The following is a 21,678-nucleotide window of genomic DNA, read 5'->3' as shown; positions in this document are numbered from 1 at the left end:
CATAAGGGGACAAAATATAATCACGCTCTGTGCTGAAATATTGAATATTGAATGTCTTTCATTTAAATTCATTTTTAAGGCTTTGTCTTCAGCTTGTGACTCAGAATCAAAACCCTGAGGACTAGATAGCAATCTAATTAACCAAGATCAATATTTTACTGAAATCGCCTCTCACTCTCATGGCTGTATCTCCTCGGCAGATCCATTCGGGATTTAAGCAATGGGAGATTCGTTTCTCCACCCCACTGCTCTTGAGGAGGCCCTCACACTGATTGGGATCACACCGAATCAGGTAGGAGGGGAAAGGGAGAGAACTCTATAGTGGCCCCTGCCATTTAGCTCCTGGGATTCCAGTGCACACATAATGGAGGGAAACAGGTCAATAGAACATTTTTGTTTCACACTGCCCTTACACGGAACCAGAACACTGCTTTCCACACAGTCCAACAGTATCACGTTGCACCTATAGAGGAAGCAAGGAATCAGATCTCTCTCATTTGTTAATTTTAATTCTATTTGTTGCAGCGATTTGGTAAAGAAAAATCACCAACCTTACACAATGATTACAAAATTTGTCTACATTTTAAAACATTATTTATATGATTAAAGAGTAGAATAAAAATCTATATAGGCCATATTCATGAAATAATTTTCATGACTAATATTGTAAGACTGAGCACTAGACTCTCTCTCTCTCTCTCTCTCTCTCTCTCTCTCTCTCTCTCTCTCTCTCTCTCTCTCTCTGTCTCTATCTCTCTCTCACACACACAGGCATTCCCTGCATGCCAAACTACCTAAATGATGCCTTCAGAGGACACTGAAGTGTTTATAGTCTAATTACTATCAATAGATTTTTTGAAAAAATAAAATAAAAATAACTCTATTTATGAGTCAAATGACAATTACGCCCCACACTTTTCAGGCCCTCAAAGCAATGTACTGTATGGTAAAGATGAAAAGAATAGGGTGATAATTTCTGAATGGAACACATGCATCCCCCCATGCACCCCTATCTATCAATCAATCAATCAATGGAAGAAAAAAGTCATACAAGTTTGAAACAACATGAAAAAGAGAAACTGCCAGAATTTCCATTTTTGGGTAACTATTCTTTTAAGTTAAAAATTTAAATAAATTATTTTTGCTGTATTGTTACGATAGTCATCCCACCCACAACTTTTAAATTATTTTTTTCAATTAAAAAAAACAAACATTAAAAATAAAATGTCATTAGCAAATCAGACTTCAACAGAAAGGGAACAGGTAGACTGACTTTGTGAGTGTGTTGGTTTGTCTTTAGAGGAGTGCTCTAAGATTTAAGCTGGGAGACGCACTCAGCTGTCATGGGAGCCAGCGGCGGATTGGCGCTGCCACAGACAGCCACGTGAGGAGTGACGGGCACAGTAACTCACAGGCCCCCGTACCCTCATTAGCTACAATGCTTCTGCGGCAGCACTGATCAAAGCCATCCACTGATAGGCTTGTTTGGAGCTGCCAGCCAACCGCACAAATGCTAATCCAAACCCAGAGAGGAGAGGAAACGCCATCTCTGTTCTGAAAACCCCTCGCCCAACCACCCCCATCGTTCTTCCTTTCATTCCCTCCACATTTCCAACCCCCGGTCACCAAAGCCGCAGGGGACAGGGACACAGCAGAAAAGAGTGCAGCGCTGTGCGTATGAGGGTGTGAAAGATGGTGGAGATAAAAGTTGAGGAGGGAGAGAACAACAAAAAGAGAGGAGCAAACCTGGCTCTGGGCTCTGGGCTCCGCAGAGAGTGGCTTAAGGGGGACAAAGGCGCTGATTCAGACAGAACGGCTCAACTCACTGCGTCGCTGAGAGACAATAGGATCCCACAGCTACGCAATATATACACTCCAGCAGTTGGCCTTTTCCACAAGTGACGAGGCAGATTAATTATGACCATCGCAGCATGGGGTCAATTACCATAAATCATGCCTAGAATAACATCATCAGATTTTTGCTCTGTAATTGGCTTTGCCGCTCCTGTGGCTCAACCCCATCATTTTTTACACGGGAGAACAGGAAGTAAAACTGAAGAATGGATAATATTACAACTTGCCAGGGAAATTTGATGGCTGAGGTTGTTCTCGAAGTCCTGGGAAGAAATGTGATATACAATCTCACAGATGTTTTATCTGCTGTGAACCTGATGCATTTAAATTTTAAACCTATATGGGGTTAAGTTGTCACCACCAACATATTGCTTAAAGGGATACTCCACTTTTTTTGGAAATAGGCTCATTTTACAACTCCCCCAGAGTTAAACAGTTGAGGTTTACCGTTTTCGAATTCATTCAGCCGAGTTTCTGATATTTAGAAGAATATCAGTAACCAGACAGTTTCTGGTCTCATTGACTTCCATAGTAGGAAAAAAAAAATACTATGGAAGTCAATGAGACCAGAAACTGTCTGGTTACTGATATTCTTCTAAATATCAGAAACTCGGCTGAATGGATTAGAAAACGGTAAAACTCAACTGTTTAACTCTGGGGGAGTTGTAAAATGAGCCTATTTCCAAAAAAAGTGGAGTATCCCTTTAAGGGCTCAAACATAACTGGGGCCAGTGGCAGAGCCACAAGTCGGTATCTACTACAGGAGTCTTTGAGCTCCATGCTGCCATTGAACCTCAGCCTGTAGCTCTTTTTTTGAGCCGCTTGTCAGTCCCATGCACTTTGAAATGGGCAAGAAAGAAAACCTCACCTCTAAATCACCCACTCATACATAAAGCAACAGTTTGCAGACTCAGTCTCATTTTGGCTAAATCCCAGAAGGATAAATTGCCTGGTGATAGCACTCAAGCTATGGAGAATGCATCGAAGTGATCTTAAATTACAAAACTGAATTAAGGAATCCACCTTTCATAATTCTGCAGTGGAGTCCAGGAAATTATAAGGAAATGGGGTGATATCCGCAAGCGGTGTCAAAAATACTAGTAGACACACCACAGAAAAAGCAGCATATTAGGGTGTTCCTTCAACTTTGGGCACAGATTTCATGGTGCCATTAAAAGGAAGTCAATTTTTATCTTGTGAAAAATGTTTATTTTTAAAAATACATCTGTAATTTCCCCCCTAGTTCCCCCTGTATGACTTTTAGTAGTTTAGTTTATAGTTTTTTAAGCAGTGATTATCCATCAAATTGCCAAATGATGCAAAAAATATGAAAGTATTATTTCATTTGATTTATTTTGGATTTAGAAAATGCAAGAAATTTACCCTCAGCATTAGGCTTGCTGCGATATATATATATATATATATGCATTTTCCACAGGGCAGCTAAAACTGTCCATAGAAATGCCCATTATTTTTCCTCTGCGGTATCGAAATTAGTACAAATGATAATCATGAAATTTGACTGGTATTTGTATTGACTACTGAAATTTTGGTACCGTGACAACCCCTAGTATCCACTAAATGTGCCTCCGTGATTTCAAAGGCAAAGTGATATTGATCTTGCTAAATGTGATATTCTAGACCTGAAAGGCACAGATTTGAATATTTATAGCAGAAATGGATTTCCAAGTACCACATTAGATCTATAGAGGCGATGGTAAGAGAGTTTACACAGCAATATCACAGGGGATCACTTATTGCTGAGGTCCTGATCCTGTCCAGAATCAGCAGACTCAAAAACATTGACTCAAAACGTGATTATAGAGTATAAAGTAAAATGAAAAGTGCTGGTGAATACATCAGCTTTTGCTCTCTATTTTTCAAAAGGACACTTGATATTACAAACCATGCATATGTGGATCTCTCATTTGTTTTTTGGGTTTTTTTTTTGGAGACAAAAAGGTCAAGTCAAAACATTTTCTTTGCCACCCTTGATAATTGCTATATTCAAAACTGCATTCATCTCTATTGTATTTAATCCAAACAATAACACTATGCTTCTGAAGCGTAAATAATGCAAAGGTTTAATCATTTGCATTAGACCTTCAGAGGGGAAAAACTGCATTCAGATCTATTCTGTAATCAGATATTACTGACAGCACATGATGGATACTTTCCTGATACTAGCGGGTCACTCCATCCCAGCAATTCAGCATATTTAACCCTTAATTTAACCCATTACGAGGAAAAGCGATCTATGGTGTCTCCCATTACCATTAGGCAAAAAATAATAATAATCTGACTCATCTTCACCACAGGCTCCTCTGCAATTATCCATGATTTTAATACGTTTTAATAAGTTTGCATAACAACCTGGAGAAAATGCGAATACATTTGCATACTGCAGGCCTCTCTAATTATACGCTCATGATTAAAGGAGGAACTTAAGCAGAAGTGAAAAGGCAGAGCATGCTTAACAAAAGCAAACCCCCCTCCCTTCTGAACTCCGGCTCTCCCAAGACAAAACTTTCCAGTTCAGCACTCAACAAAATGCTGGTGTTTTTACATAACGCTCCTTGTTGTTCCAGACAGCCAGAACAAGCCAATAAAACACGCGTTGTAGATTGTTCTCAAGCTCAGCCCATGTCACTATGTCACTAAGAGAATATTGTCACCAATGTCACTAAGAGAATATTGCGTGAAGAGGACCAGTAATCTGTCGGACGAGGCTTTCCAATGGCGCATTTCTGTACTATAACTCCCACGCGACGAAAAGCCCAAAATATGAGAGTGCGCCACCCCTTCTCATATTGCCTTTAGCGAGATCATGTATTATGCATGCTATAGATGTACACTGCACCACTCTCTCTTGCCTTTCTCAACCTATTGTAAATACATACACACTAAATAATTAAGCAGACTAACAGGAGCAGGACTCGTCGGATGCTTGATCCGCTCTATGACAGTTTGGATGGGCCGTTACAAACCCTAGTTGCTATGGTCATGGATGACCATTAAAAATGCAGGCGCTCCCCATTTTCATCTGCACAGTCAGCGTGCTACATTGGCGTGCCAAGTTGTCAATCACTTCTTCCAGGGGTTGGCGATGACGGCTGACTTACCCTAAACCCTCTGAGGCGCACCTAACGGGGTCAAGCTGATGCGTGACTCCTCTTAGCTTGGTCTCCAGCATCTCTCTGAGGTTGATGGCCTGCGGAAACAGCTGGTTCCTTCGGGCTTTGAGTGTGAGGAATAACTTTGTTTCTGTGGTGGAGTGCAAAATCCATAAAGGCAATACCAATAGTTATCTCTAGACGTTATAAAAAACATGATGGCAATTGCACTCAGCAGTGAAGAGTATTTGTGCTTTTATGTGCGGGTTGCATGTTCGAAATGGTTAAGTAGACATACTCAACGCTGCCTTTTAGAATGGTTCACATTCCAGTATATAGAGACATTTCCATTTTCTAACGAGTCCCGCGTGGCTGTTCATTACATCAATAATTCAAACGGTGAAAGAATAATGGGAAAGTAGCACTATACAGGCATGTGTGTAATTGTATTGCTTTAAACATACAGAAACAGAGGAGACTTTTTTCTACTGCATGAGTGAGAGTCTAGCAACCCTAAAAAGGCGTGATCCGTCCAGTTTAGCACAAAGAGACCGGCTAATTCTGGCCTTGGATCCTCTGACTCTGGGATTAACATGCAGGAGACCAATCAACAAACAAGGCCCTAAAAAAAGTTAGACCACATCTGAATCTTCTCGCGTATAGCTTCTCTTCTACCTGACAGTGAACTTAAGCGATCAAGGCATCAACAGCTGTCTTGTTTTCCTGCTTTCCCCCCTCATTCTCGGTCCTCTTAACCAGGAGGCTAATGCCTCCAGTTTGGACGACTGGAGTGAAAAAGCCAAAGCAATTAGAGCCACTGCTCTTGGGTGCCCAATAACTCATTAGGAGTGTAAATGGCCAGAAGCCCAGGGGACTCCCTGCTGAGTGCAATTTACAGCTAAAACAAGCACCACATCTCCAGTCTGCACCATTAGGGCTGGCTGGCCATGTTAATACAATTTGTTTTGTTAAAGTTTGAAATTATGATACTGCCATTTTAGTCCCTCTTCGAACACCTCTGTGGCGTTAGCAAACGCATCAATTATGCTTGCAGAGGGCTCTGATCACTCCGCTGCAACCAACGGGGATTTCGTAATGGTTGTGTTTTTGTTTGACATAAGGATAACAGCAAGAACTACGATGCAGGACGTGAGTGCCAGCCAGAAACAAAAAGGCAGCTTCCTTTAAAGGAAAAGTTCACCCAAAACAAATCATTTATTCACATATTTTACGATTGTCCTGGTTACTCTTTTCATATGATGAAAATAAAGAGGCATATTAATCTCCAAGATGAAAAAAACAAACAAACAAAAAAAAAACATTCTAAACATGCTTCATATGAATTGTGTGATATATTTCAAATGATCTGAAGCCATTTCATTAAAGATTACATAATTTAATGAATTATTACCCTAGTGAAAAACACACATACCAAAATGTATTTAAAATAGATTTATTTCATTCTAAGTATACTACAAACCCATTAACATATTTACTGACATATTGCTCGAGACTTACTGTTAGAAATATTATAATTAATAAACTTTATTTTGAATACTTATATATTGCACAATGCACATTTCTTAATATTAAGCCTAAATGTGTTTAATGTCTATTAGTAAGGATAGTGTGATCTCTGTATAATTTAAATGCAATAGTTCCATTTTAGCACAATCAAATATACTTAAGTATATCTGTAGTTGGACCTCGGCACTATTTCTGGATAACTAAAGTACATTAAGTACAAAATTGGTTGTACTTATTTAGCAGACTTTAAGTATACTAATTTAGTATACCAAAAGTACAACTGCAGGGTATTTGTTTTAAGTACATAAATTTGTAGTATACTTAGCATAAAATAAATGCATTTCAAAAGCATTTTAGTATATATATTTTTATTTATTTTATTTTTATTTATCTATTAGTTAAATTAACTTTGAGTGTTAGATGACAGAAAAGGTAATCTACATATAAAAATAGGGAAAAAATGCATGGACAATTAAATATCCAATATCAACAGATGCATATCCAACATTGATTGATATGATAATAAAAACAATCTAAAACAATAACATAATTTGATAACTGAAATGTTGTCGATTTATTGTGCATGCCAATATAAAGTGCAATAAATAACTTTGATCTGTTCCTCACACAAAGGTACTGTACAGCTTCAAAAGACTTGACATGAAATATGAGAAAAGAATTTGCCATGGTATTCTTAAAAAAAACTTTCTCCTTTTTTGTGCTTCTCAGAAGAATGTCAAACAGAACAACATGAAAGTGAATAAATGTTGACATTATTCATTTTCGGGCAAACTATTCCTTTAAAGAACAAGAACAGCAGCACGAGAACACACATGCTCACTGAGAGCGAGAGAAAGCACTTGCCATGTTATCTGCGCACAGCCATTACACCTCTGTAATCTCAGTCGGCAAGTAATCAATGACTTAACAACTCACCCTCAGCTCGTTTTAAGAGCCCCCCCTCCCCAATCTCCATCTTCTCTACTGCCCCTGAGACCCCCATCCCCTCCCCCAGGGTCCTCTCCACCTGCAATAAAATGTGCCCGTGCTCCGTTGAAACCCCTCTTCAAGTTAAAATCACGCAGATTACAGTCTCACTCTGAGGCAATCAATGGCCTCCCAGGAGTGGGCGACCAGCTAAATGAACATGTGCAGCATCCTTTTACAGGCCTGGTCAATAGGACTCCTTTCCACAGTGGAGGCCTTTTCCTCAACCAGCACTGACAACAGCAATCGGCCTGATGCCTTCCGATGTTCAGGAAAGCTTTGCTTGGTGTTGATTTTTCTTGAAGAAATGCAACAAATGCTATTTCACATCAAATCAGTCTTTAAAAGACTAAAGTTCATTACGTTAAGTATTATCCTTCACCATCAGTAGTAAACTTGAACAGTACAGGTCAGCAATGTCCCATTTCTCTTATCAATTTTTTTTCTTTTTCAGTTTTAGTGTTCTATATTGGCATGCCAAATATTTTATAATCATATTATAAAATGATAATTTTCATATTCATACAAATATGCAAACTAAAACAAAATAGTATACAACAACATAAATTAATTAATTAGGAAATACTAAAGAAAGTGTAATTGACTAAGAAAGGTAAAAGGGGTGGTGTTCAAGAATAAAGAAATTACGGGTGAAGGAACAATGTAAATGACATGTATGTGTCATTTAAGTGAAATCACAACAAAATGTACCAACAAAATGTAATAACATGTACAATATATACAACCATTCAAAAGTTTGGGGTCAATATTTATTTATTTTTTTTATTTTTTTATAAAGAAATTAATACTAAAAGAATCCTAGAAAATGTATCACAGTTTATACAAAAAAATACAAAAAGAAAAGAAAAAAAAAAGTGAAAAAAATAAACAGCACTGTTTTCAACTGTTCAACTGTTTTCAACATCAATAATAATAATAAATGTTCCTTGAGAATTTTTGCTGAAGGATCATGTGACTGAAGACTGGAGTAATGGCTACTGAAAATTCAGCTTCATCACAGGATATACTGTATATTTACATTTACATTTTCACATTTGGCAGACACTTTTATCGAGAGCGACTTACATTGCATTTCAAGGTACACATTTTACATTCTAATCAGTTCTTGCTTTTCCTGGGAATCGAACCCATGACCTTGGCGTTGCAATATAACTGTCATCATAAACTGTAATTATATTTCACAGTATTATGGTTTTCTCTGTATTTTTGTTCAAATACAATAAATGCAGGCTTGGAGAGTATAATAGACTCATTTTAAAAAAAACATTTAAAAAAATCTTATCGGCCTGGTACTGTACCAAAAATTATCTTGTCAGTTGACCAAAATTTTGCACAACACAAGGATACAAATCCATGCTGGTAGTTTTAGAAAGGTAGGCCATTTGTATTTCAAACTGTATGAAACAGTTTGAGCTACCCATGAGTTCAAATGTCCTTATGGTGCCAAACTGTAAAGAGGACAATTCAGCAGATGTCAGATGGAACCTACTGCCTCTATCAATCTCTTTTCTCCCTCACACACACACATTCTCACACACCACCCCTCTCTATCATCAGGACCTATCTCTCTTTCGCCTCTTCTCCTGAGCAATGGCCCAGCAAATTTCCTGGTTCACTTCACTGAAATGTGACAAATACCGTGTGACACGAAGGGAGTCCGAGCTCCTCAGTCTTGGAGTCTCGCTCGCAGTGCCAGAGAGCGAGTAGACCAACCTCTCCGCTCATGGACACCTCTCAATATCCACGAGAGGCTCTATAAACCTGCGTGTGAACGCTTGGTGTCAGCAAACAGCCGAGCAACTAAGCGGAACTTCTGTAGCGAGTTAAAACATCTACCCATCAGTCAACTCTGACGGACACACAACAATCCCGAAATAAAGCACTTATGAGCGAGTATAGAGATAATCAGCACAAAATCATCCCACTCTGGTTCGGCTTCATTTGAATTTAGGACATCTTCAGGGTATAAAATCTCAGTCTCATAATTAGTTGATTTAACCTTAAAGAAGGAGACTTTAAAAGTTCAAAGTCTGATATGTCGGTCCAGTGCTTGCAGTGGACAAGAAAAATGAGCTGTGATCCATTTTAATGTCCTACTCTGTAAAAGGTTTTAAAATGACCTCTGATGGCTAACGACAATGAGAAACACTGAGCTCTGGGTAAAGGTGTGAGCCATAGATAGGAATTAGCTCATTAAATATTTAATTTCCGAATTTCTCAAGTGACTTTTCTCCCCTTAAATCTTTAATGAAGATTAAACATTCCTAACAAAGACTAATCAACAGCCCTTAAGATAACAATCGCGGAGGAAAAGAGGTGTAATTGGTCCATGGCTCTATCATAGTCTCTTTAGTGTGCACACATATGCACAAACACACGTGCAAGTGGACACACACACATAACGCACATAAGACAAACAAATTGTCAGCAAATTGTACAGAAAGGCTGTAAAGCATTGTGAATTTGTGAACCTATTGGAAACGGTAAGTGTAAGTGCATACTGAGGAACATTTCTTCATTACAGAAACATTGCTATATTTGGTATTCTTAGCCGGGGTAAAGTTGAAAATTATTTGGAAGTACCAAACAGAAGAGGACAATCTGTCTATTTTGAAAAGCATCAGGCATAAATGAAGGTGACATGGGAGGAAATGGAAATTTGCTCATTTATTTGTGTCTTCTAGTGTGTGACAGACCATGTATGTTAATGTCCTCCTCAGTCTTCAATCAGACAGTAGATTGGGAAACTGATAAAATCTCAGTATTAGTTGAGAATATTGCAAAACAGCAGGCCAAACCGAGACAGAAATGGAGAGAGAGCGAGAAAGAGATTGAGACATACGTCTGTATGATTTTAGAATGAGGAAATTATAGGGTTGAACCGTGTTACATCTTGCTTTTTGCAATTACAGTTTTACAATGTCTCCATGCACGTATTATGACTTGTGAGGGGTTAAACAGGTATATATATATATATATATATATATATATATATATATATATATATATATATATATATATATATATATATATATATATATATATATATATATATATATATTAGGGCTGTCAAAAGATTAATCGCGATTAATCGCATCCAAAATAAAAGTTTGTGTTTACATAATATATGTGTATTTTGTATATATAAATACACACACATGCATGTATATATTTAAGAAATATTTGCATACATATACTGTATATATATTTATATAATATATAAATATATATTTTTTTATATATAAATAACACATTTTTCTTAAATATATACATGCATGTGTGTGTATTTATATATACAAATTTAATTATACACAGTACACACACATATATTATTAAAAACAAACTTTTATTTTGGATGCGATTAATCGCGATTAATCTTTTGACAGCCCTAATATATATATATATATAAAATTATATTATTATTATTTTATTTTTTTATTTTATTAATTGAACATCTGTGTGTAAAATTCAGCAAAACAGATAGCAATTTTTGCAACCATTAAATAAATAAATACAATTCATTCAGCGTGTTAAAAAAAATTTTTTGGCTTGCACGTCATGTTCAAATCATACCAGCCAATGTTCATCACACGCGCAAACTCCTCATACGAGCACACGCGGAAATATACACGCACACACATACTTGGAAGAGGCTCAGGGAAAGAGCTGACTTAACCATTTTTCTCCATTTCACAAAAGTAGCTGCGCTGGTGTCAACATGATGAATGGGGGAATGTGGAGAGAGGGTGCACACTTTCTGTAGGGTAGATGGCTCCTCCTCAGTGCCCGTGCCCAGCACAATATACAAATGAAGGGCTGAGGAACAGCGCTATAATGAGCACTAACATGTGTTTTCACAACACAACATCAAAAGCCTCTCGCATGTACAAATGTTCCGCAAACAGTCTCCGCTCCCAGACAATTCTCGCACTCTCCCGCTTGCGTCGTCTGCATTACATGCATCGCTGCCTGCGCAGTCCTCACATAATAAGCTCCTCTGCTGCTTCTTGTGCCGACATGTGCGGAAATGGAAGGCGGGCTTTTAATTGTTTAGCGATGAAGTTATCACACCGGCAACGATGCTGAGAGAATGAAGCGGGAGGACAAAATTAGAACCACTGACTCCAGCATTATCCAGGGCCGTAAGCTGGCACACCCTAGTGTCTGGAGACGACTCTCGCCCTCTTAGGAATCGGTTCCTCAGCGGGCCATCCAGCTTGTTCCACTAATTTACTCATTTATATTTAGCTAAGACTTCTTCTATATACACAAATCGACTTTACAGAGACAGTCCACCTGGAGCTACCTTTGGTTAAGGATGAAGTGTGCGATTTTTCCATGTCAAAAAAAGCTATTAATAAGCAATAACTAAAAATAATGGCATTATCAAAAAATGGCACAACCAATGGCATGAGCTTGGGGATAGCTGTGTGTCTAATCAATGGCATATGGGGAAGTGTTCAGGAAACCTGTTTAAATACAGTCATTTTTTTGCAATTCAGAAGATAAACACTTTAGCTTTAAAAGCATCTTACTCACTGAATGGAGATTCAGTTTCCAGCCCAATACTTTAACCAAAAAAGGCTACAGCACGTTTTTAGAAAAGGTCTGTGATGCCTTTCGTTCAACCTTACACTCCTCTCCCCGATCAGAGAACCTCAAAGCGATCTGCACGGGTAACTTCATGCCATACGGGCACTTAAAGGTATGCTGGAAGCAAATACCACCCCCCGCCCCACTACCAGGGTCCCTCTCCCCACTTTCCGCCTTCTATAAGAGAAAAAGAGAGGGAATTTTACGACTCCATTTTTGCTGCGGCCATTAAACGGGTGAGAGGAGGATTAACGACCAGCCCCAACATTTTACAGTGTTTGATTGAAACGATGCATGACACTCAGGGAATGTCGACTCGTAGACAAAGTAGAGAGAAAGAGATTTGAAAATGTCAGCAACTCAGCAGAGAAAAAAACTGTAAACTTGTCTAGCTGCACTGAAACTTTTGTGTCTAAAACACCTCAGTTTGTCTTTTCCTTTTGTCTGGATCAGTGCCGCGTGTTTACTTATGTGTTGCAGACTAAAGGCGTCTCTGGAGAGCCTATTGTTTGGGGTGTCTAAATCTTCTGAAGGCTGGATGGCGTGGGAGAGAGGATAGATAAATGTTTGGTACCACCTGCTGGACAGTAGATGTCACTTTGGAGAAAAATGAAGGGAAAATGAACAACAGATTACAGAGTGGCTGCTCCTCGTCTCTCCTGGACCAAGTAGGTGGAACAGGGTGTGTAAAAACGGTCCGTAATTCTCCCTCTGGGACTCTTAGACTCTTAAAGCTTCCAGTCGTATAATTTCAGGTTACTATGTGCAACATTTGACAGTAAAAGTTGGATTAATGCAAAGCACATTACAGCAGAGAACTTTAAACTAAGCTTATAACCAAAATGGATTTCCAACAATGTAATGAATTAACGCTGAGGGACAAATTTATGCAAATCAGCCATAATGCTATCAAACGAAAGCAATATCAAGTTAAAAAATAGAATAGTGCACCCAAACATGATCGATACGTATTTCTCTAAGGCATAACTGCTGACGCAGACTGTGTGCCACTGTTACACTATCAATCAGCGGGGAACCATATCAATTTAAGCATTTAAAAGCAATGACATGAATCACCTCTATTCATTATATGATGTGCCCATGAATCGAAGATTCAAAAATTAATCTGGGCAGCAGAGCTGGGCGAGGTGGAAACATATGAGCTGAAATGCTCAAATCAATAACTGCATTATTCTTTTATAGCCTGAAGACAGTGATGCATACAAAGCCATGAATGGGTCGTTCTGATGATCCTAGTAGCTCATCAGAGGTTGAGGGTCTTCTTTTAAAGGACGCATTTCACTTTACACATGTATAAATGTTGAAAGATTGTGTTTATCGGGCCAAAAAAACCATTAGAAATTTCAACAAGAAGGAGAAAAACAAGCTGTTTCAGGAGATATTTTGCAATAGTGTGGACATTACCAGTGCTTTGCCTGAAGTGGGCATCAAGAGCAATATGTTTGGCAGAAAAAGCATTAGGTCCAATTCAGTAATGGAACATAATTCAGCTGCCACTAGGGTTAAGAATGGCTTCCTGGCCGGTTAATACACCATTCCTCCAAACGTTCCCACTGAATTCTCATCATGCTCATTCCCTGCTTCCACTAGGCCTGCTTTTCAGCCATTTTAATTGTAATGAGCCCATTGTACGCTGTATTGGGTGAGATGAAGGGCTCATTATCCTCATAAACAACCCCGTGCGTCCTTTGAGAGGCCTCAAATCAGCGTGATGAGTACCCTCACCCTCACCCCTCTCCAAACACTCACTGCAGGCTTAATAATGCAACACTGCGCGATTATCATTACAGGGTTTTTTTCTTTCTCTGTTAATTTTTGATGAGGAACTAGTGGAGAAACATCTCTAAGAGCGAAAAGAACATTAACCACAAGGAAACACATAGCTTTGACTAATCATATTACCGTGGCAGGTTGGGAAAGGAGAAATTGTTTAAGCCCAGCACATCTCTGCAAATGTAATCCTTTGCAAGGAACTTTGCCAGTGAGATATACTTTCTTTAGACTTTACATCTATGGGATACCGGCTTCATCAATTCAACAATCGAATCATTAGGGAATGAATCTTCTTTAGCTGAATACAGTAGTTGACCCACAAATGAGAATTCTGTCATCATTTATCATATTACATCCTTGTATTTTCTTTTTCCTGTGGAATACAAAAACGTTAACGGCTGCGACCAGATCTTAATGTCAGGGATTTATATTTGAGAAACAATTGATTGAATCAACAGATTCACAATTCGGACATTTATCACAAATGTTTTGTGAATAAAGGCCCATTCACACCAATAACTATAGATAACTATAACGTATATTACACAAACGGATGATAACATTTATTATAAGCATGCACACTTTGGCTTCTGCTGCTATAAAGGTACAAGCTCTGGTTTCTTAAAGGCACACTATGCAAGATTTGTACCTTAATATAACAGCTTCGAAATCATTTTGATGGTAAACGAACTCATAATAGGGCGAATCATCCCGATAGCAAAGCTGAAGCAGCCTCTATGGAAGACACTAGCATGCATTTCAGACGTGAATCATGGCAGAGTCGAAGAAGAAAACGCAGTCGGAAGAGTCAAGGAAAGGAAAACGGCGGCTCTGCGTGAGTGGTATTCACGACAGTAACGTTAAATACAAGTACTCCACAGCGACTCTAGGGGTCGATGTTTGAGAAAAACGGAAACTGCATAGTGTGCATTTAATGGCTGTTAATGTTTTTATCATTCATCAGGCTTGAGTTATTTCAACAATATGGTTGCTCAGTATTGTTATCTTTTTAGTTGTAGCGTGGACTTCCCTATTCTCATAGAAAGTGAGCTGGCTTTAAAGGGATAGTTCACACAAAAATGAAACTTTTTTCATGAATTACTCACCCTCATGTCGTTCCAAACCCATAAGACTTTCGTTCATCTTTGGAACACAAATGAAGATCTTTTGAAGACTTGACTTGGCTTCAAAAAGTTCATAAAGAGATCATAAAGCTAATCCATATGAATTGAGTGGTTTAGTTCAGATTTTCTGAAGAGACAAGATCGGCTTACATGATGAACAGATTGAATTTAGGCTTGTATTTACATATAAACATTCATCAGCTCACACATCAGCTGTGGTAAATGGGAACTCAAGCATGTTCACTCGACATGCAAGAACCAAAGAGGTTCATTCTCATTTGTTACACAGCACATTTGAGGTTCCTCAAGAACCAATGAGTTTCATTCTCATATGTTACACAGCACAGTTGAGATTCCTCAAGAACCAAAGAGGTTCATTCTCATATGTTACACAGCACATTTGAGATTCCTCAAGAACCAATGAGGTTCATTCTTGTGAGTTATGCAGCACGTTTGAGCTTCCACAATGAGGTTGTCAATGGAGGAACAGAAAGCTCTCAGATTTCATCAAAAAGATCTTCATTTGTGTTCCGAAGACTTGCAGGTTTGGAACGACATGAGGGTGAAAGATGACAGAATTTTTTTTTTCGGTGAACTATCCCTTTAACAAGTTACATATTTTGGAGCTTGACTGCCATGATCTCCATTTACTTTCATTGTATTAAAAAAAAATCCAGGATATTCCTCAAAAAAAATGTGTGTTCCACATAAGAAAATTAGTCTAACAACATGAGGTTTAGTAAATAATGACAGAATTTTCATTTTGGTGGGTGAACAGTTCTTTTAATATTGAATAATCCTGACTACAACACTGCTAATCAAATGATCACAGACTATAACGTATCATGCGTATCAGCATGTCAACCACATCGCAATCATTTCTCGTCTGCATGACAGAGGATAGGACGCTAGCTAAGATTAACTTCCTGTTTGCGCTTCCTTGCAGCAACTGACACAGAGACATCTTTCGATAATCAATGTCATGTCTCCATGCTTCAAAGAACCCCCGATCCTGTCCAAGAAGCATTTTAAAACATCAAAACTTTCTAATTAAAGGCGTGTCATTGAGACTCTGATTTGAGTCCTGTGATTTGGCCAGAGGGGCTCCTGATGAGAGCTGATACAAGCCAAACAGTCTCGGGTGTAATTACGATTAGAAAGCCCTCATTTGAAGAGCACTCGTAAGGGTGAGTGTGAGAGAAAAGCCCCTTTATAACCAAAGTGTTTCCAATATTGCCCTCAATGGCGTTCACAATGGCAAGCCACAGCAAGGCATATAAAACATCACTACTGACAAAGAATGTACATGAGGGTGCAACATTAAAAGGACAGTTCACCCAAAACATTTAAATTAATTTACTCACCCTTGTCTTTTTAAACCTGTTTGACTTTTTTCGCTCTGCATAATACGAAAGGAGATATTTATAGATGAACGTCTGTGGTGCTTTTTTGCATACAATGAAAGGGAATAGTGACCAGGGTCAGAAATTAACTAGGGCTTGTGGCAAAAAAAGTGGCAACAAAATATCCCCAAAATATTTAAATGTGGAGGGTTTAAAAAATTGGGTTTATGAGATATCTCAATTTAACATTTAAAATGTGATTTCTAGACCTAGAAAAGTCATGTAAATAAATCAAATTTAAAACTCCATGGACATTTTACAACTTTTTACGATTTATTATTATAATTTATTTTTATCAAGCAAGAAGAATGTCAAGCAAAATATCCAGTAAATAACTTAAATTTCTGCTTGTTCCTCACACAAAGCTATCATACGACTTTGAAAGACTTGCAATATATCATATTAGGACACGTTATGCTGTTTTTATTATTTTAATCACATGGTTGTTGTTTTTTTTGGGAGATTGACAGCTGTGTTTACCATCCAATTTTATTCTATGAAAGTAAGCATTGTGAACATTCTTCAAGATATCTCCTTTTGTGTTTGACAGAAGAAAGAAATTCATACAGATTTCGAATGGCATGAGGCCAAGTAAATGACCACAAAACTTTAAATTTGAGCTGTCTCTTTAAAACCTGTTGCACAATAACACTGCAAGACAGCGTGCTAAATAAGTGGTGTGTAAAAAGGGCAGATACTGAGTAAGCACTCTTTTGCATATTTCCCCTGGTTCTCAATATTTTACAGCATGAATTATAATATTCTGTTCTTTGAAGTCCCCAGTAAGGCTTTGCGTCGGCTCTGAGTAATTCCAAATGTATATTTTCCTCACGGTGCACTTGCACACACCCCATCTGCCGTGATTTAGGCCTAAAACAAACAGCTCAAACAGGCAGCAGTGGATACAGTGGATGCCACTATCCACCAAGGTAACCGAGTTAAGATTGAACGCTTTCCCGGCAATTGGATTTCCATTGACAGATCCGCAGAAGCTGCAGACGTACAGAAACAGAGCGGCGAGGCAGTCAGGTGCAATCTTTGCTCTTTCACCCCTTTGCTTTTTGAAAGCATCTGACCAAAGAGGGCTGATATCTGGCTCAGTGCTCGAAAAAAGGTAAGTCCGTTAGTATCAGTCGCACTTGGACGTTTGTATTTGGCCATCTACGCAGAGTGATTTATTTGAGCCGAAGGAAACACGGTGCACAAATTATGCTTTGCTAAGCGATTTAAGGAACTCTATTTTAGAGGGACGAGTGAGTCTTTGACCTTGAGGATCTTTGTTAGTCTTGGATCAGATGGTCAGTTTAATGCTGAGTTCAGGACGTTTACAGTTACAAAATACCAGTGCCAGACCCGCGCCAGGTCTATCATTTCATCTCATTACTCAGTTGTCACAAGGGATTTTTCCCTCTCTCTGTCCACTCTGTTAATGGCATCAATGGCCCTTCACCTTGGGAACGCGGAACTCCAAATATAGCGGAAAAAAAGAAACATGCCCCTTACAACTTGGCCTTGAGGCTTTATTATTTAACTTAAAAAAGGTAGTTTACTGAAAATGACTTGATAGTTGCTTAAAAAAAAAGTTTTACTGAAAATCACTTGATCTGATCCAGCAGATATTGTCATGTTTAGAGGTCTTATTTAACATGGAAAAAGTGTATCCCCCCCCCCTTTTTTTTTTGCTGTTGCAAAATTACCATTATAAACAAAGCCCTATATTTGGCAGAATATATTTGCACTTTAAAAACAGGCGTAATGACAGCAATTCATCAAACATTTACTCAGCGGAAATACTACTGAGAAATAAATGATTTTGGCAGGATGATAAACTCAGTTGTGAGAGAGATTTGTAGATAATCAGACAAAACGGGCGAAAATTGCATGAATAATTTGTCGACGCGAGAGCGAGACAACCGCACTGTTACACAGCGTGCTCCAGGGGTTGGAGCGTCGTCGTCTGCCGAGACGTGGCTGAATTTGACTAATGCCTCTCTCGCTGTGAACAATAGAGACGAATGTTACTTTAAATCCGAAATACTTAAATCCAGCTTTCGATGACTCCAGGCAAATATCATTAATCACGCTAGGCCCACCTCGCACAGCACGCGCGTGCACGACCAGATGATGGCTTTCCCCGACTCAATCCATCACGTACGTGTCGTGAGCGCGGCCCCTCGTACCGGCTGAGAGCCTCCACGTAGGGGCCCCGCTAAGTGAAAGAGTTACAACAGCTGTACCTGGCGCTGGTCGGTGCTCTCAGAGCGGCCCGGCTCCCTACTTAGAATGTCATCCGGCTCGTTTTAAAAGAGCGTCACGCCACGGAGCTCCTCATTTGATGTATCGTTCCTCATCTTTACAATTTTGGGAATAACAGGTCTAACTTATCAATTTGGCACCTGAAATCCCACCGCTTACAGTTTTAGCACATCATGTGTGGGGGTGATGTCATCCTGTGACAGCACTTCCTCTTCTCATTACAGGACATTTTTAGACAGGCCAATAAAAATGAGAAAGGAGGCCATTTTAGAATATCCCATTTGCCTGAAAGTGAATCAAGTTATCTCCATTATTTCAGCACTAAGGTGTGCGGTGACAACGCCGACGTGGAAGAAGTAGATTTCCGCCTCTGTCAGAAAGTAAAGGCCACTCTGAGTCCACCACAGGGATTGGCCACGGCGCAAATGCGCTAACATAAACCTCATAATCGTTCTTAATGTCTAAACATAAATGTTTACTGCTGACGGCATTGTGGTGTTTTGGCAGAAAACATGCCCATTGCAAAGACAACATGGGGGTAAAAAAGGGGGAAAATGCTATTGCTATTTGTGAGTAATATTTAATTAATGACTTTCATAAATAATGAATAGAGCGGATGTAATTGCAGATGTTTTTATGATGACAGGCTTGGCTTCACTGGGCTTTTTTTTCTCCTCCCTCTTTTCAATTACCGTCCAGAACAGGGGGAGGCAGAGAGAAGAAATGGAGGGAGAGAGAGAGAGAGAGAGAGAGAGAGAGAGAGAGAGAGAGAGAGAGAGAGAGAGAGAGAGAGAGAGAGAGAGAGGCTGGTGGAGGCAGAATTAAAGAGGCTTTTTGTCGCGTTTAATATCAATTCATTCCATGGACTGCTGACACAGGCAGTCCAGAGAGCCCAGGATTTATGGCTCCCTCTAATGGGCATGCTCAGAATCAAAGGCCTGTCGTCAGCACTACTTAAACCACTCCTCTCTCACTCCCTCGCTCCGGCCCTCTCCTCTCCACTCCGCTTTTAAAGACACAAGCTCATTTACAGCCCTGTAGTAGCAATTCGCAACTAGTTTGGTTCAGGACCCAAATTTTAATTTGGACATCAAGTAGTCTCCCAACACGGCACCAAAATGTAAAATAAGCAATTTATAGTTATTTCTCTTATCTTGCATCGTGCACTATCAAGGATAACAGTATGTCATGCAACCTGCCCACACTGGCATCTGTCTAATTTGGCGAGCTTCAATAGTGACAGATGACACCGTAGAGTTTGATATCAACAACTGGATATGGGAATCGTCTCCTGACTTTTAAAAGTTTATAAGCCTTTTGAGTTTTAATTTCATCAATTATTTTTTGCATTTAGCATTGTTTTATTCCTGCAGTTGAGAACCACTGCTGTGAAGGACACACACACACACACCAGAGATGTAACTGTATCAGTCATTTCAGTAAGGCAGCTTTGCACTACTCAGGAAAAAAGGAAGGTAAGATCAGGAAGGTGCACATGAAGTTTCTGCTTTCATGCATAAGGTAAGTTAAGTGGGTCTTATTCACCAACTGAACATACAAACATATTTGTGGGTAAAACTTGTATGCAGACATTTTCAAGCAGAAATCATGATCTATGAATAAGTTCACACTTTCTAAATTTAGAATATCAGATACAACTGAGGGCATTCAGACAAACCACATAAGCTTTCATAATATATCTACATCAGACTCAGACTTCCTTTATTGTTCCCAGAGGGGAAATTAAGGTGTTACAGCAGCAACTGAAAGAACAGGACACAAAACAAAATTAAACAATCACAATAACTCAAAAATACAGAGTGCCATGCAATGACCTGATTGGCATAGTAAACTCAAAATCACCTGCACTCACTCACCGCATCGTACCTTAACCATCAAACATCTCATGTCCTTAGTCCAAGCCAAAAATTCCAATATGTAGGCCTATTTATATTAGGCTACTTATTAGTGCATAATTATATACACACAAACGTATATATGTATATATAACTATATTATATAAAAACTTAAATAACTATACACACACACTCACATATGAATGTATGTAATATATAATATAAAACAAGCTTCATATTTTCATCAAATGTGATGGAAAATCTTTGTATGTCTGTACACGTTTATGCAAATATTAATGATTGAGACCTAATCTCTATCTGAACCAGGTTTCTAGTAATGTAACTGATCCACATAGGAAACACCCCAGACAGACGGAAAACAACGATGACATTGAGACATACAGCGGATAAGGATGATATAGGAGCGAGAGAAAAAGCCTGTAAATGTAAATTGTGCAAAAATATGAAATCCACCCCATGAATTGAAGAGTCAGATTCAATTTCAATCTAACCTTTGCTTACAGCACCATTTACTCTGGAAAACACTCAACTCAAAACCAGGATGATCATGCACCGATATATTGAGGGGTCACCAGTGGCAATCAGGCTCTTTTGGTGCCCTAGGCGAAAGGGAAAAAAAAAAAATTTTTTTTATATATATATACAAATAAATCTTTTCAACAATATGAGCATCATGTGTTATGTCTAGTAGTATAGCTTTTGTTCAGTATGAAAAGGGAAGGAAAAGAGGAAGCTTGGAGGAGTTTAGAGGAGTTTGGAGCGACATGAGAGTGAGATTATGCCATAATTTTCCATTTAAATTTCAGGTTTTTTTGTCAACAAATATTTATCCACTTTACTTCACTGCTGACAAAAGGACTTTCAGTAAAAGTTGGCTGCCTATACAGTAGAAAAGGTGATAGGTGAGTCAGTTCTACCTGACTAGAGAAAATAGAAAAAAAGACAGTTGTCTTTCCTTTTGCCAAATAGATAGGAAAAATTAAACACCCATAATGCACTGGGCATGTTGCCGTCTATGGCCACTCTCATCAGTCCCCTATGCATATGCTTGCCAGAGTCAAATATCACCTTGCTTTAGTAGGAAATACTTCTTAGCAAACTTTTAGGTATAATGGTGTCAACTTCTATT

General features: G+C 38.7%; 1 protein-coding gene across 1 annotated transcript in view; it reads right to left on the bottom strand.

The window, feature by feature from the left end:
* Positions 1-21,678, bottom strand: part of rbfox3a (RNA binding fox-1 homolog 3a) — a 347,427-nt gene that overhangs the window by 185,815 nt on the left and 139,934 nt on the right. The window lies entirely within an intron of this gene.

The sequence above is a fragment of the Squalius cephalus genome, assembly GCF_949319135.1.
Source record: "Squalius cephalus genome assembly, chromosome: 19".
In the NCBI taxonomy this organism is placed as follows: Eukaryota; Metazoa; Chordata; class Actinopteri; order Cypriniformes; family Leuciscidae; genus Squalius; species Squalius cephalus.
This window is presented reverse-complemented; position numbering and strand designations above follow the sequence as displayed.